This window comes from Dama dama, chromosome 15 (genome assembly GCF_033118175.1).
Source record: "Dama dama isolate Ldn47 chromosome 15, ASM3311817v1, whole genome shotgun sequence".
NCBI classification, from domain to species: domain Eukaryota; kingdom Metazoa; phylum Chordata; class Mammalia; order Artiodactyla; family Cervidae; genus Dama; species Dama dama.
Window position 1 is genome coordinate 35,829,119 of NC_083695.1, and position 12,464 is coordinate 35,841,582.

At 39.2% G+C, this 12,464-nt stretch overlaps 1 protein-coding gene across 4 annotated transcripts in view; it reads right to left on the reverse strand.

The window, feature by feature from the left end:
• KCNMA1 (potassium calcium-activated channel subfamily M alpha 1) overlaps positions 1-12,464 on the reverse strand; it is a 755,545-nt gene that overhangs the window by 178,341 nt on the left and 564,740 nt on the right. The gene's annotated exons all lie outside the window — the stretch shown is intronic.

Here is a 12,464-nt window from a genome sequence, read left to right on the forward strand (position 1 = left end):
CACTCTAGAGCACCACATCTTCCTATATGATTTCTAAGAATGGGGAAGCATGGGCACTCACCACAACTGATACAATTTTTTGGGAGCAATTTTTAATTGTTACCAAAATTTAGAAAATGCATACTCTTTTTTGTTGTTGTTTAGTCACTAAGTCACGTCCAACTCTTGTGACCTCATGAACTGCAGCACGCCAAGCTTCCCTGTCTTTCACTTTCTCCTGGAGTTTGCTCAAACTCAGGACCATTGAGTCGACAATGCCATCCAACCATTTTATCCTCTCTTGCCCCCTTCTTCTCCTGCCCTCAATCTTTCCCAGCATCAGGGTCTTTTCCGGTGAGTCAGCTCTTCACATCAGGTGGCCAAAGTACTGAAGCTTCAGCATTAGTCCTTCCAGTGAATATTCAGGGTTGACTTCCTTTAGGATTGACCAGTTTGATCTCCTTGCAGTCCAAGGGACTCTCAAGAATCTTTTCCAGCACCACAATTCAAAAGCATCAGTTCTTTGGCACTCAGCCTTCCTTATGTTGGCGCTATTCCTAAATTAACTCTCACATCCATACGTGACTACTGGAAAAACCATAGCTTTAACTATACGGACCTTTGTTGGCAAAGTGACATCTCTGCTTTTTAATACACTGTCTAGGTTTGTCATAGCTTTCCTTCCAAGGAGCAAGCGTCTTTTAATTTCATGGCTGCAGTCACCGTCTGCGGTGATTTTGGAGTGTAATACTTTTTACACAATTCCAATTTAAGTATTCATAGCAAGAAAAAAGTATAGAAGTATATACATACATATGTACAAGAATATCTTTCTATTTGTGAAAAATTAGAAACCAAAAATGGTAGGTTTATACCATGGGATACAGGAAAGCAATTAAAAATTATGATGAAAATTTCTTCATAGAGAAAATTACATTAAAAGACACATTACTAAATAACATATATAGTCTGATTCTATTTTTTAAATATCCTATAATTAACTAAAAGTTTGTAAAGCCATAGAAAAATACAGAAAGCTTCATACCAAAACAGTAACAGTTGTTATCTTTGAGACACAGAATGACTATGAAATACAGAAGTCTGTAGATTTCTGTATAGTTTGAAGGCTTTTGTAATGAGCATTATGTATAACACAAAACAATGTATCTATTTTTACTTTGGGGAAAAAGTAAATTTCTCCAACCCTAACTTTAATATCACTAAAAGTTAAACGTAGTTTCAGAAAGGTCTCAATCCCAACTTCATTTACATGTCTTTTTTCCACAATTAATCAAGTTCAACTGGTTTTCCCAACAGCCCTCTTCATGCTCGGCATTTCTGGAAGGGATTTACCATGGAGTCAACCATTTAAAACTATATAAAGTGAACAGCAACAAGAACACTGAGCTCCTTTGGGAGCTTGGGGATGTCATGGAATCCCAAACCAGGAAAACAAGCAGTCTGTGTGGTTCTTGGGTATCTGTAAGCTGCCACCTCCTAAATTTACTTCTACTGGAGGTTAGATTACGGGGAGGAAGAAAGAGAGCTTCCCAGCCAATCAGTAAAATGACTCTTAATAATGTCCTGTGCTGGTAATGAATGAAATGTATCTTGCTTATGGCTCAATAATCAGTTAACTGGGGGAGATAAAAGAGACTTGGAAACAGTAGGAAATGCACACCTACTATCTACTTGGTGACACTCTGAAATACAAAAGCTAGGAATAATTTAGAAATAAATTGACTGCTCCCTGCTTCTCTGCTATTTGTCTGCTTTGTGCTAGGGCTGGGTGATTAAATCATGTGGGTTAACCCCATTAGTTTGAGCTGCTTCTAACCTACTCCCACACATTAGACATGTACTATGCAGTATTGCTGAGTATGGTTATTCATCTACACATTAGTCTTCCCCAAAGTGGGGTCTTTTAAAAAAAGAAAACAAAGAAAAGACTCAACCACTTCTATTGCTAAATTTTATGATTTACTTAAAATTAACTGCTATGTGTTTAGCTAAGCACAAACTTCTTAATCTCTCCCATCTATAAGACTTCAATTTATTTTTCCAAAAACATATTCTTGACTTCATAAGCAAAGGTCATCAATGCTAACGAATTTAAAGAAAGTTTAGTCTACATTAGTAAATAGTTTGAAATATATAATATTTGGGACACTATATTATCATAATTTTTATTGGTAAATAGGATACTACCTGATGGATTGCCAGTTATAAATCCTTACAGTTGAGTTTCATGGGCAAATAGTTTTCTTGAAGTACAATTCAGCTTATTCTTTCAGCAGGGACATTCCTTTTATAATATATTGCTTATGTTGCTAATTTAAATATTCTACTTGATTTTTAAAAAGGATGAAACTATGAAACTTTATCTTAATTATTATTAATTGTTGACACTATTCCTAAATTAATATGGTTTTAATTTGGCTCTTTTGGTTATGATCACTATTTTCATGCTTCTATGGCCTAATGGAACTACGCTTGAGACCAAATTTTATTGTAGGTTCATCATTAAACTTCTTAAATTTAAGTAGAAACAAATTCTTTGTAGCGTATCAGTATTACTGTTTTTTGAAATTAGCATACACTTTTTCATTGATTCATCCTTTCAGCAAATATTTATTGAGCATATTCTGTGTCTTAAGAGTCATTCCAGTTACTGATTGAATTTTATTTAAACTGGCATACATTTTTATTTGCCAGAAAAAGCACAACATATACTTAGAATCCGCCTGCAGTGCAGGAAACACAGGAGACTTGTGTTCAATCCCTGGGTCAGGAAGATTCCCTGGAGGAGGGCATGGCAACCCACTCCAGAAGGGGTGACAGAGGATGAGATGGTTGGATGACATCACCGACTCTACAGACATGAGTTTGAGTAAGCTCTTGGAGTTGGTGATGGACAGGGAAGCCTGGCATGCTGCAGTCCATGGGGTCGCAAAGAGTTGGACACGACTGAGCTGACAGCAGATTCTCAGATGGTATCTACAGGGTGAGGTGGAGCAGCATTGAATGGCCAGTCTAAAAGCTGAGGAGTTTAAAGTCATTGTCATAACCCTTTCAGATTCCTGTATCTTTAACACAGTCTCCTTATTGATAACAAGTTTTTCAGGTTCTAATAAATGTTCCCACAAAAAAGAAAACCCCACTGAAAATGACTTAAATGGTAAAATGATAAATTTTTTGTTGTGTGTATTTTACCACAATTAATTTACAAGATGATACTATAACATAAGAAGAATCAGTAATTATAATAAACACTTAACACATTAATCCTTAAGGGCAAGAATGACAGGTTGTGACAGATCAATGACAGGAACAGGCCAATCACATCAGGAGAGTCAGGGAGCCAGCACCCAGCCTTATGACACTGTAACATGTCACCAGCTGAGACAACAGAACATCAATCTTCATCCCGAGGCAAGGGCTTCAATTACCCCGTCTTATCAAAGTTTACTTTTATAAGTCTCAAGCATGGCACCTTTCACTTATTTTGAAAAGAGCCAAAGCAAAAGTGCACATTCCTTTTACTTTTGTCAGCAGTAATAAGATACATTACTAGAAAAGGAAAAATTAGTGTGAAATACATTGAGTTTAAAAACTTGGCACTGTTCAATGACAGTGAACAAAGAGATCTACAGAGAGTACAGTAAGTCATTGTCATTATGAGTCCCTTTAACAGATGATAAAACAGAGGCACAGAGAAGTAACCCACTAAAGGTCACAAAGCCAATGAGTGGTATAAACAGGATTCAGAGCTCATGTTATTAACCACCCCCCAAATTATCTCTTGCTAGAGACTGAAGAGGTAAATGTATAAGGAAGCAATGGTACTAGGATTTTGGTGGACTTGGAGGGTTTGCTAAATATAAAAGGTTTGCTAAACATTACCTAAGAAAAAAATACCAGAACAGAAGCTCCTCAAGCACTCGAGCCCCTGACTTTGTAAGAAGTCAGTGAGAAGTAATATTGATTTTAAGTTGAGCTGAAAGGAGAGTTCAGGCCTTCTCTCAGAGCACGATGACATCATTTCTATTCTATAAAATGGAACCATCCCAGCCTACAACTTCTTTCCTGAAATAGTACATGCTGTTCTCCACATTTGTGTTGTCAACATATTTTTAACTGTAATGTGAATACATACTTTCCAGCAGAGAAATGGAGGAATGGGAGCAAAATGACTTAGGTAAAGGTGCCAAAATTAATTTGCCAGCCATTCAGTAATCAGTCAAAGGCGAAACATTTCCTGGGGCAGCAGTTTCTCTGCTGGCTGTCACATCAGACTCCTGCTGCTTTAGAAGAACACCTAGCAAAGATGAGCAGGTGATGTGCTCTGGGTCCTTATTCATCAAATACTCACAGATCTTCAGTGAGAAAAGAGAACCGAGCCGTGGGGCTCGCTCGTCCACACTTCTCATGGTCTTATTTATCTGCCCTTCATTATCTAATTTTTCAACCAGTCTAGTTCAATCCCTTAAGTAAATGGTTGTACACCGATCCATGGGCTGACGGCTTCATCATCAAAGGTACCATCCAACTGGAAACATCAGCCTTGGCTCTGGGGGAAGTAACACCTTCTTGATCTCAGATTCTGCATGTGTTACTAATGGTAGGTCAGTAACGACACCTTTTATATTTTATGCTTTCTCTGATTAGAATGAAACTGTGTTTCTCTAATGCTAACAACCCGGTGAATGTGAAAAATCAGCCTTCCCAGCTGGGGTATGTTATGATCACTGTGATTTCTGTTTCCAGTGAAGAGTCTGAATAACCATGTTGATTATGGCTAAATAATTTTGCAAAAGTCTGTCCCTACCTCCAGAGTCATGTAAATGATTCCAAAGACTATCATACCTCAACCCTTACTTAATTGAAATCAAGTACATTGTTTTAATCCAAATATATGTTATGTTGTGCACATCAAAAATAACGAACTAAGAGGAAATTATAAAAACCAATGACCATTATGTTAATAGCTGCAATAAGAAGAGGTGAGTCATAACAAACACACCAGCATCACCTAAAATTGAGAGTAGAAAGCTATTGTAACAGCAGGTATTTATCACATTTATGATTTTTTTAAAAATCCCATCCAAATTCTTGATATTCTTCCTTTAAAGGATACATAGCTTTCAATCATAAGTCTTTAACTAGAATCAACTGCATCTGAATATGTGTGCATATAAATTATAGAGTACTTTATCTCTGTCATTTGTAATGTGACAGTCTAAAACACAGCGCTGAGATAGGAACTGGCCAATGTATCTTTAATCCCACAAACCATATTTATTCCCACAAAAAAGAGGGAACCCCCACAGGATGTGTCAAGCTCTTAATTACAATTTTTTAAAAAAAGGGATCAGCACTAGTGGGCTCTAGGCTGATCACTAAAATGAGTGGGGTCCTTTGTCCACATCCCTCAACAGCATGCTTTGCCACTTGGAAAAATTAGATTCAATGCTGCATCTAATCATTTCTTGCTGGAAAGAAAAATGTTAAGGACAAGTGAATGTTAAGAAGACTATCACTGACACAATTCCTGGATCGTCTCTCTCCTCCTTTATTTCCCTCTATGTTCCAATGTTAACAAACTTGCCCCAGTTTTTACTAGTGGACATGCAACTCTTCCTCCCTCTCTTCCTAGCCTCCACACTGTTCTATATAATCACAAGTCCTAAAATTGACTCATAGAATTAAAAACAAAATGTTTGAGTCTTACTAGCTCAGGTCCTCATGGGTGCCAGAACAGAGAATGCCTCCCTGCACAGCTTTCCAGGGGTGGAAGAAACAAGTGATACAGTTGAAATGACAGGAAAGAAGAGATGGGAAACCAATGGTGATTTGCACCTTTTCAGAATATATCTCTCCTCTGCGCCAAATTGCGTATCAACGCTGTACTTCTTGGATGTGGCCTCAGGCCGGCTGCCCTTCCTTGAGCGGTATTGGATTTCAGGGACCCCATAATGATTTGGCATTCCACCATTATGGCCTATTTCAGATTGCATTTTCCAGAATGAGAGGATAGGACCAAAGGATCTCAGATTGTCCAAAGGCTTCAGGATAATGTCAATTAAAATACATTATTTGGGATTTGATGGAATGCCAGATAATTGGTTGCTTCAGCATTGAAAGAATAAGTAAACAACTCCAAAGATAAATTTTGGGGTGGACTTGAGCCAAATCTCTTATTCCCAGACTAGTGGGCTGCAGACTATCAAGTGAGATTTCTTCCATCAGGCATAATGGGGGGAAAAAAAAAATCAGTCCACGTGAAGTGTGCAGAGAGAGGTTAATAACACCACAGAACACAGGGCATTTCCCACCTCCACCCCACTTCCCATGTTACTCCAGTTCAGATTATTTCTGAAAACACAGAAACAAAGAATTCCAGAGGAACTGCAGTTAAAGGATGGGTTAGCAGAAAGAGTGATATAAGAACTTTTAAAAAGAATTACTACTTATAATTTCAGAAAGTATCACCTATGCGGCAGGAAACTGGTAATGTTTTTCAATACATATTTGTCTACCCTTTCCTTCTTTTCCTCTTCAATGTAGAAAAGGTATTTATGCTTAAGTGATGTCAGACCTTTTTAAAGATGGGCCTATTCACTATCTGTCCAAATAGAACTTGGTTTTGCAATCTTGATAATAGTTAAGAACATTCTCATTTGTACTTCAAATAATAAGGCTCTTAAAATACTACTAAAAATAATTCTCATCTGGGTAGGGCAAGCAGCAAGTGAGTGTTCTCAAGCAGACACCTGCTGAGCAATCCTCAGGAGAGTAATCCAGCCCCTGGCAGGCAGGATTTTCCAGAACAGCCTCTCAACCCATTTGGGGTAAGAGACTGGGTTTTATTTGTATTTCTAATACTCATTGTTTGGCAGACTCAAACTTCTGCAAAAATGTAACAGAAATGAACTTCTAAAAAAAAGAATAGATGAGAGATGCAAAGTACAAGTCCAAAACTTTTATCATTACATTCAACCAATATAAAATGAATTTGTTAAGGATTTAGGAATGTAGAAGTTCCTAAGCACTTCCTCTCATTTCCTGTACTTAACGCTTCCTAGAGGCAAACAGTTCACCGCACCCATCCACAGACTGCATTTGCAGTTATACTGGTCCCACTCTATCTTACAAACCTTACTTCTCACAATTTTTCCCAAATTCCAGTAAAGCAGGATTATTCCCAACCAAGATTTCCCAAGGTAAACTCAACAGAACTTGCTAACAAGTGTCACCTTGAACACAAGAGAGTGAACAGGGAGTCCTGTTAGTCCCCATTAAAATGTAGGTTTTTTTAAAGGCAGAAAAATTCATCTAAGTCTGTAGTGCCTGGAACAGTGAATGGAACACAGCAGTAGCTCAATATTTGTTGAATGGATGATAAAATACACTTGGGAAGCAGTGGATTTCACAAAGCCAAACTGGGACTTTTCTTAGTGCAATGCAGAGTACTTCACTTGTTACTATGAGTTTTAAATCTCCATAGCAGGAAATGTGATACTTAGTTATGGAATCCTTTATTTCAAGGAGGAGCTGATGGAGACCAGGATGCTATTCTTAACATTCCGTCTCCCTGATCTCCCCACCACTTTGTTTCCCCGATTCTACTGTCAGAATCCAACTCTTACTGTGAAATTCCCATCATATGCTACCTCATCTGTGTGGTCTTCCTTGGGTTCCCCAATTTGATGTGCTCTGTCCTGCCTTAATAGGAACACAATCATGCCCACCTCTGGGGAGCTTGGGAGGGCTAAATGAGTTGATGGATAAAGAACACTTAGAACACTCCCTGGCTTGCAGGAAGCACTCAGTACACATTAGTTATAGTTAGCTACCATCACAGCATCTGAGACTCCTAATGACTGGCAAGAACTATAATAAAGTAACAAGCTCCTCCCTAATGCATTCAACTTTGTATCTTCTAGAACAAGCAGCATACTACCCTATCAGGTGCTTATAAGAAGTGCTTAATTAATATTTGTCAAATTGAACTGAGCAAGACAAAACTGGAGAAAGAGACAAAGAAGTCTAATTTTTCTAGGCATCCAATCACAAGTCAGTACTGATAACTTCATAACATTTAGTGTTAACCATAAAAGAAAGCAATTTGTGCCTCTGAATGCTGAAAAATTCTACATTCTTGGTATCTCATAGGGAATGTGTATAATTGAGTGATTTTTAAACTTCCCAGAACTTACTGAGCAATACATTACTTGGAAATTTTGTCATCACAGAACATCTTGGGCTACTTAGTAAGTGGTTTATGGTTTTCTAAATTTTAGATCCAATACCTTAGAGACTTGAATATGAAAGGAGGGACTCTGAGGAACTGGTGCATTTGCCACCAATCTAATAGAAGTTCTTCTTCCTACTGGCTACAGTCCCACCACCCTGCCTGCAAAAAGGAGCCCCCTTTGATCTGTCCATGACTATACTCTCTTTCCCATGTGACCCAGCCCTCAGTCTTCTTATTTTACTCTCTGAATTTCAATGTAGGATCAAACAACAATTCAGCAGGAAATAGAGTCCAGCAAAGGCTGTACTTGGCAATTCCATTGCTCCTAAAACTGAGGTCAAAAACAACTGTTGGCTATTAATTAAATAATTAATTAATTAAGAACTGGGAGAAAAGGAAGGAGTTAGAGAAGAACTTGAGTCAGCACAGGAATCATAAGGTTGCTTCTGATGAGACAAATCACTGGAGAATTACCTACGCTTTTAGAAAATCTTCATTATTTTAGACAGTTTGGGGAGAATCTCACTGAATTCACTGATGTTAATACAGGATAATTTCTTACCAATGGGCACATTTAAGGCTGTGAGTCCAGTGCTTCCCAGACTCTGATGAAAATGTGTTGTCTGTAGTCCTAGAGTGAGGTCTAAGATCCTGCATTTATAACAAGCTCACAGATAACATCAATACTCCCCAAACATGGATCACACTTAAGAGTAGCAGAGGTACTCCAAAGAGAGTGAAGAACAGGGAACAAGTATTCTCCATCATGCCTTTGAGGACCAGGGAATCAATCGTGGCCTAGCAGACTTGAGTAAGAGATGAAAAACGATGCTTTCTACAAGTATCACTAAATACTGGAGCCAGTTACAGTGAAAGCTTGTGGCTAATTAAACACAAGATGGGTATCCCAGTGTTTTGGTTGTTGTAGTCATTAGTCTAAACAATATTTCAGGAATCCAGATTTATCTACTTAGTCTCTCTCCATTGATCCAGTGACCCCAATGATAGCCTAGTCTCCATTTCAATGTGGTCTGGGTAAAGAGAGAACAATGACATGGCTGTATTTAATTTAATTAAAATGAAACTTTCAGAAAACGGCTCTAATTTGTATCCCTAATTTTTATTAACTTTTCCACTTTAGGTCAAAGTGTTGAGTGTGAGGATAAAAATGCTTGCCAACTCAGTCCTGTTTTAGTGACAGCAGATTCTGGATACTTACGTCTCCTATCACTGTACAATACGGCCTAATAAAGTCGGGCCAAAGAGACTAGATTTCATTTCAGAGCAAAGGGTTTCAGCCATAAACTTTGGCTTTTTCTGGCTGAACAGAGCCATTCAAGCCATGAGCATAAATTCTGCTAGTTTTAGTTATCAGGATGATTGGGAAGCCAAATGGGTTATTTGTGAGCCAGGTATCCAGGGCAGAGGCACCCGCTTTATTGTGTATTCATTGTTATCTAGAAAATCTTTTGCCAGCTAGAGAATATTTTCACAGGAAGTTAAAATGACTTCAGAAATTCCTCTCTGTGGCTTCCTAGAGTGGATTTTGGGCCTCATCAAGAAGATATTTGGTTCAGAGATTGAAGGTGGACAGCTTATAAAATTGCTTAGGTGTTTAGCTGGGCTTAGCAGTTTCTTTTTAAAAGGAGCCCTGATCCTGAGTGCAGTAGCAAGGCAGGAAGTAACAAAGCACATGCAGCCTCTGAGTTCAAATCCCCTCTCACTGAATGCCCCAGGCCAAATTGTATAACCTCTCCAAGCCTTGATCCCCTCACCTGAAAAATAAGAACAACAATAGTACCTACTTCTTAGGAAGATAGATGAAATGAAGTGATCCCTGTAAAGCACTAATGTAGTACCTGACAAATAGCTAATGTTTGCTGAGTGGTTCCTTTGTGATAGGTACTCTGGTGGTTTAATCACATTAAAAGATGGCACTTATTGGACGTGTACCCTGCAGATGTTCTATAAATGTTCTAGCATTATAAACAATGAATGTTCATGATGGTAATGACGTTGGTGATTGTGATGATGCTGATGCTACTGATGATGATGGTGATGATGCCGGTGATGGTGATTATGAGGACATCTCTATCACTCACACAAAGCAACATAGCTAGTTAGACGCAGGGCCACTGATTCGCATGGCTTAGCTGCTGGTAGAAACACCTGGAACATCACTAATCATCCAATGATCCTCTGGATTGAGGAGAAAAACTAAGTAGCTTGAGTATATCCCCTAAAGATAGCAGTGTTCCCTGGAGGTCTTCCTTCCTCCTCCCCTCCCAGGTTCACTCTGAATAGATAAGATGATAAGAGAGACATTAGGTATTTGAAAGAACTGTCTCCCCAAATGGGAAAAAGGTCATATGTGATCAGAAAGGTCATATGTAATCTGATATAGAAAGATCCAGTCTGGTCTCCTGAAAGGACCCCTGAGGAAAAAAAAAACCCTGATGGGTTGACTGGATTAGCTACTTCTGGTCTCTGGGCTTGACTTCTGCCCACATCCCTCTAAGACTCACTAGATTCTACTCTTGTTATAGTTCAGTATTCCCAGAAAATTTCCAGGATGATGTTCTCCAGTTGGTATAAGATGAGAAGAAAAAGAAGACTTGTGATGATACTTTTTGGTCAGGGAGAGGTCTCTCTGTCCCTATGCTCATTGGTCCCACGAGCAAATTCAAGCCCATCAGTTCAGTTAAATTTCTCAGTCATGTCCAACTCTTTGTGACCCCATGGACTGCGGCTTGCCAGGCCTCCCGGTCCATCACCAACTCCCAGAGTTTACTCCAACTCATGTCCATTGAGTCAGTGATGCCATCCAACCATCTCATCCTCTGTCGTCACCTTCTCCGCCTGCCTTCAATCTTTCCCAGCATCAGAGTCTTTTCAAATGAGTCAGCTCTTTGTGTCAGGTGGCCAAAATATTGGAGTTTCAGCTTCAACATCAGTCCTTCCAATAAACATTCACTTTCCTTTAGGATGGACTGGTTGGATCTCCTTGCAATCCAAAGGACTCTCAAGAGTCTTCTCTAACACCACAGTTCAAAAGCATCAATTCTTCAGTGCTCAGCTTTCTTTATAGTCCAATTCTCACATCCATACATGACTACTGGAAAAACCACAGCTTTGACCAAAGGACCTTTGTTGGCAAAGTAATGTCTGTGCTTTTCAATATGCTGTCTATAGCATGTATCAGTACTCCAGGCAGGACCCAGGAGGTTGCTACACTCTCAGATTTCTCCATAGGTGACACAGCTCAGCATACAGCTGTTATCCTTCCAGAAACTGCCACTGCAGGGCTCTGTCCTGGGCAGGGCTGCTCTTGCTAGTTGGAATTTCATTACATATGGAAAAGAACAGTCAGCAAATCTCCATTCACTGAGACACCTGGGAAAAGCCAGACAGGCACACACAGGTTTCACCTGTATATGCAGATAAAAGCTTCTAGCTATGGGGCAGGGGTGGGTTTTTGGCAGAGAATTGAGGTATTTAAAGGACCCAGTGTCACTTAGGCTAATGAATAATGCTGCAGTCCTAGAAAGTGTATTCAGGCAGAAAATTCTGCTAATTCTGTATCTCACCACAAAGAATCCCAGAGACTTCCCCAATATCAGTCATTTACAAAGATGTTGGCAACACAAAATCATAAGTAATCAACAGTAGGCTGCCTTGACACCACTCTAGGGGATAGTTTTAAAGTTCACCCCTCTGTGTTCTCCCATCAGTGGCCCAATCCTAATCCAGTATCAGGTCTCATTGCAAACCCAAACCATACCACCTTAAGAAGGATACAAAGGGTGAGTGCCATCATATATTGGTAATTTTTCAACGGTCTGCTAGGCTCTTCCACTTCTCACAGTGGGTAGTATGAAGCCCAGAAAGCTTAAGCAAGCAGTGCAAGGTCTTACAACAAACCATGTTCTAAATCAGAGCCTTACAACCACTCCCACTACCCTAGGCCTCTGCCCACCACGCAGCTTCACAATTCCGTTCACATTCCATGATTGAGGGACAGCAGGAAGGGAGAGGATGTGGGGGCACATTTGAATAACAGCATGTTCCATGGATCTACTTGGACAGGGAGACACCATCCAAGATTTGTGGATGATCAAGTCTAATACTTCATCCAAATTCTGAAAGAGGCACCAAATATTCCTCTTTCTCTGGTTCTTTCCTCACTAAATTTAAGGAGAAGAAAAATAAAACCAACCATTAAAATAAA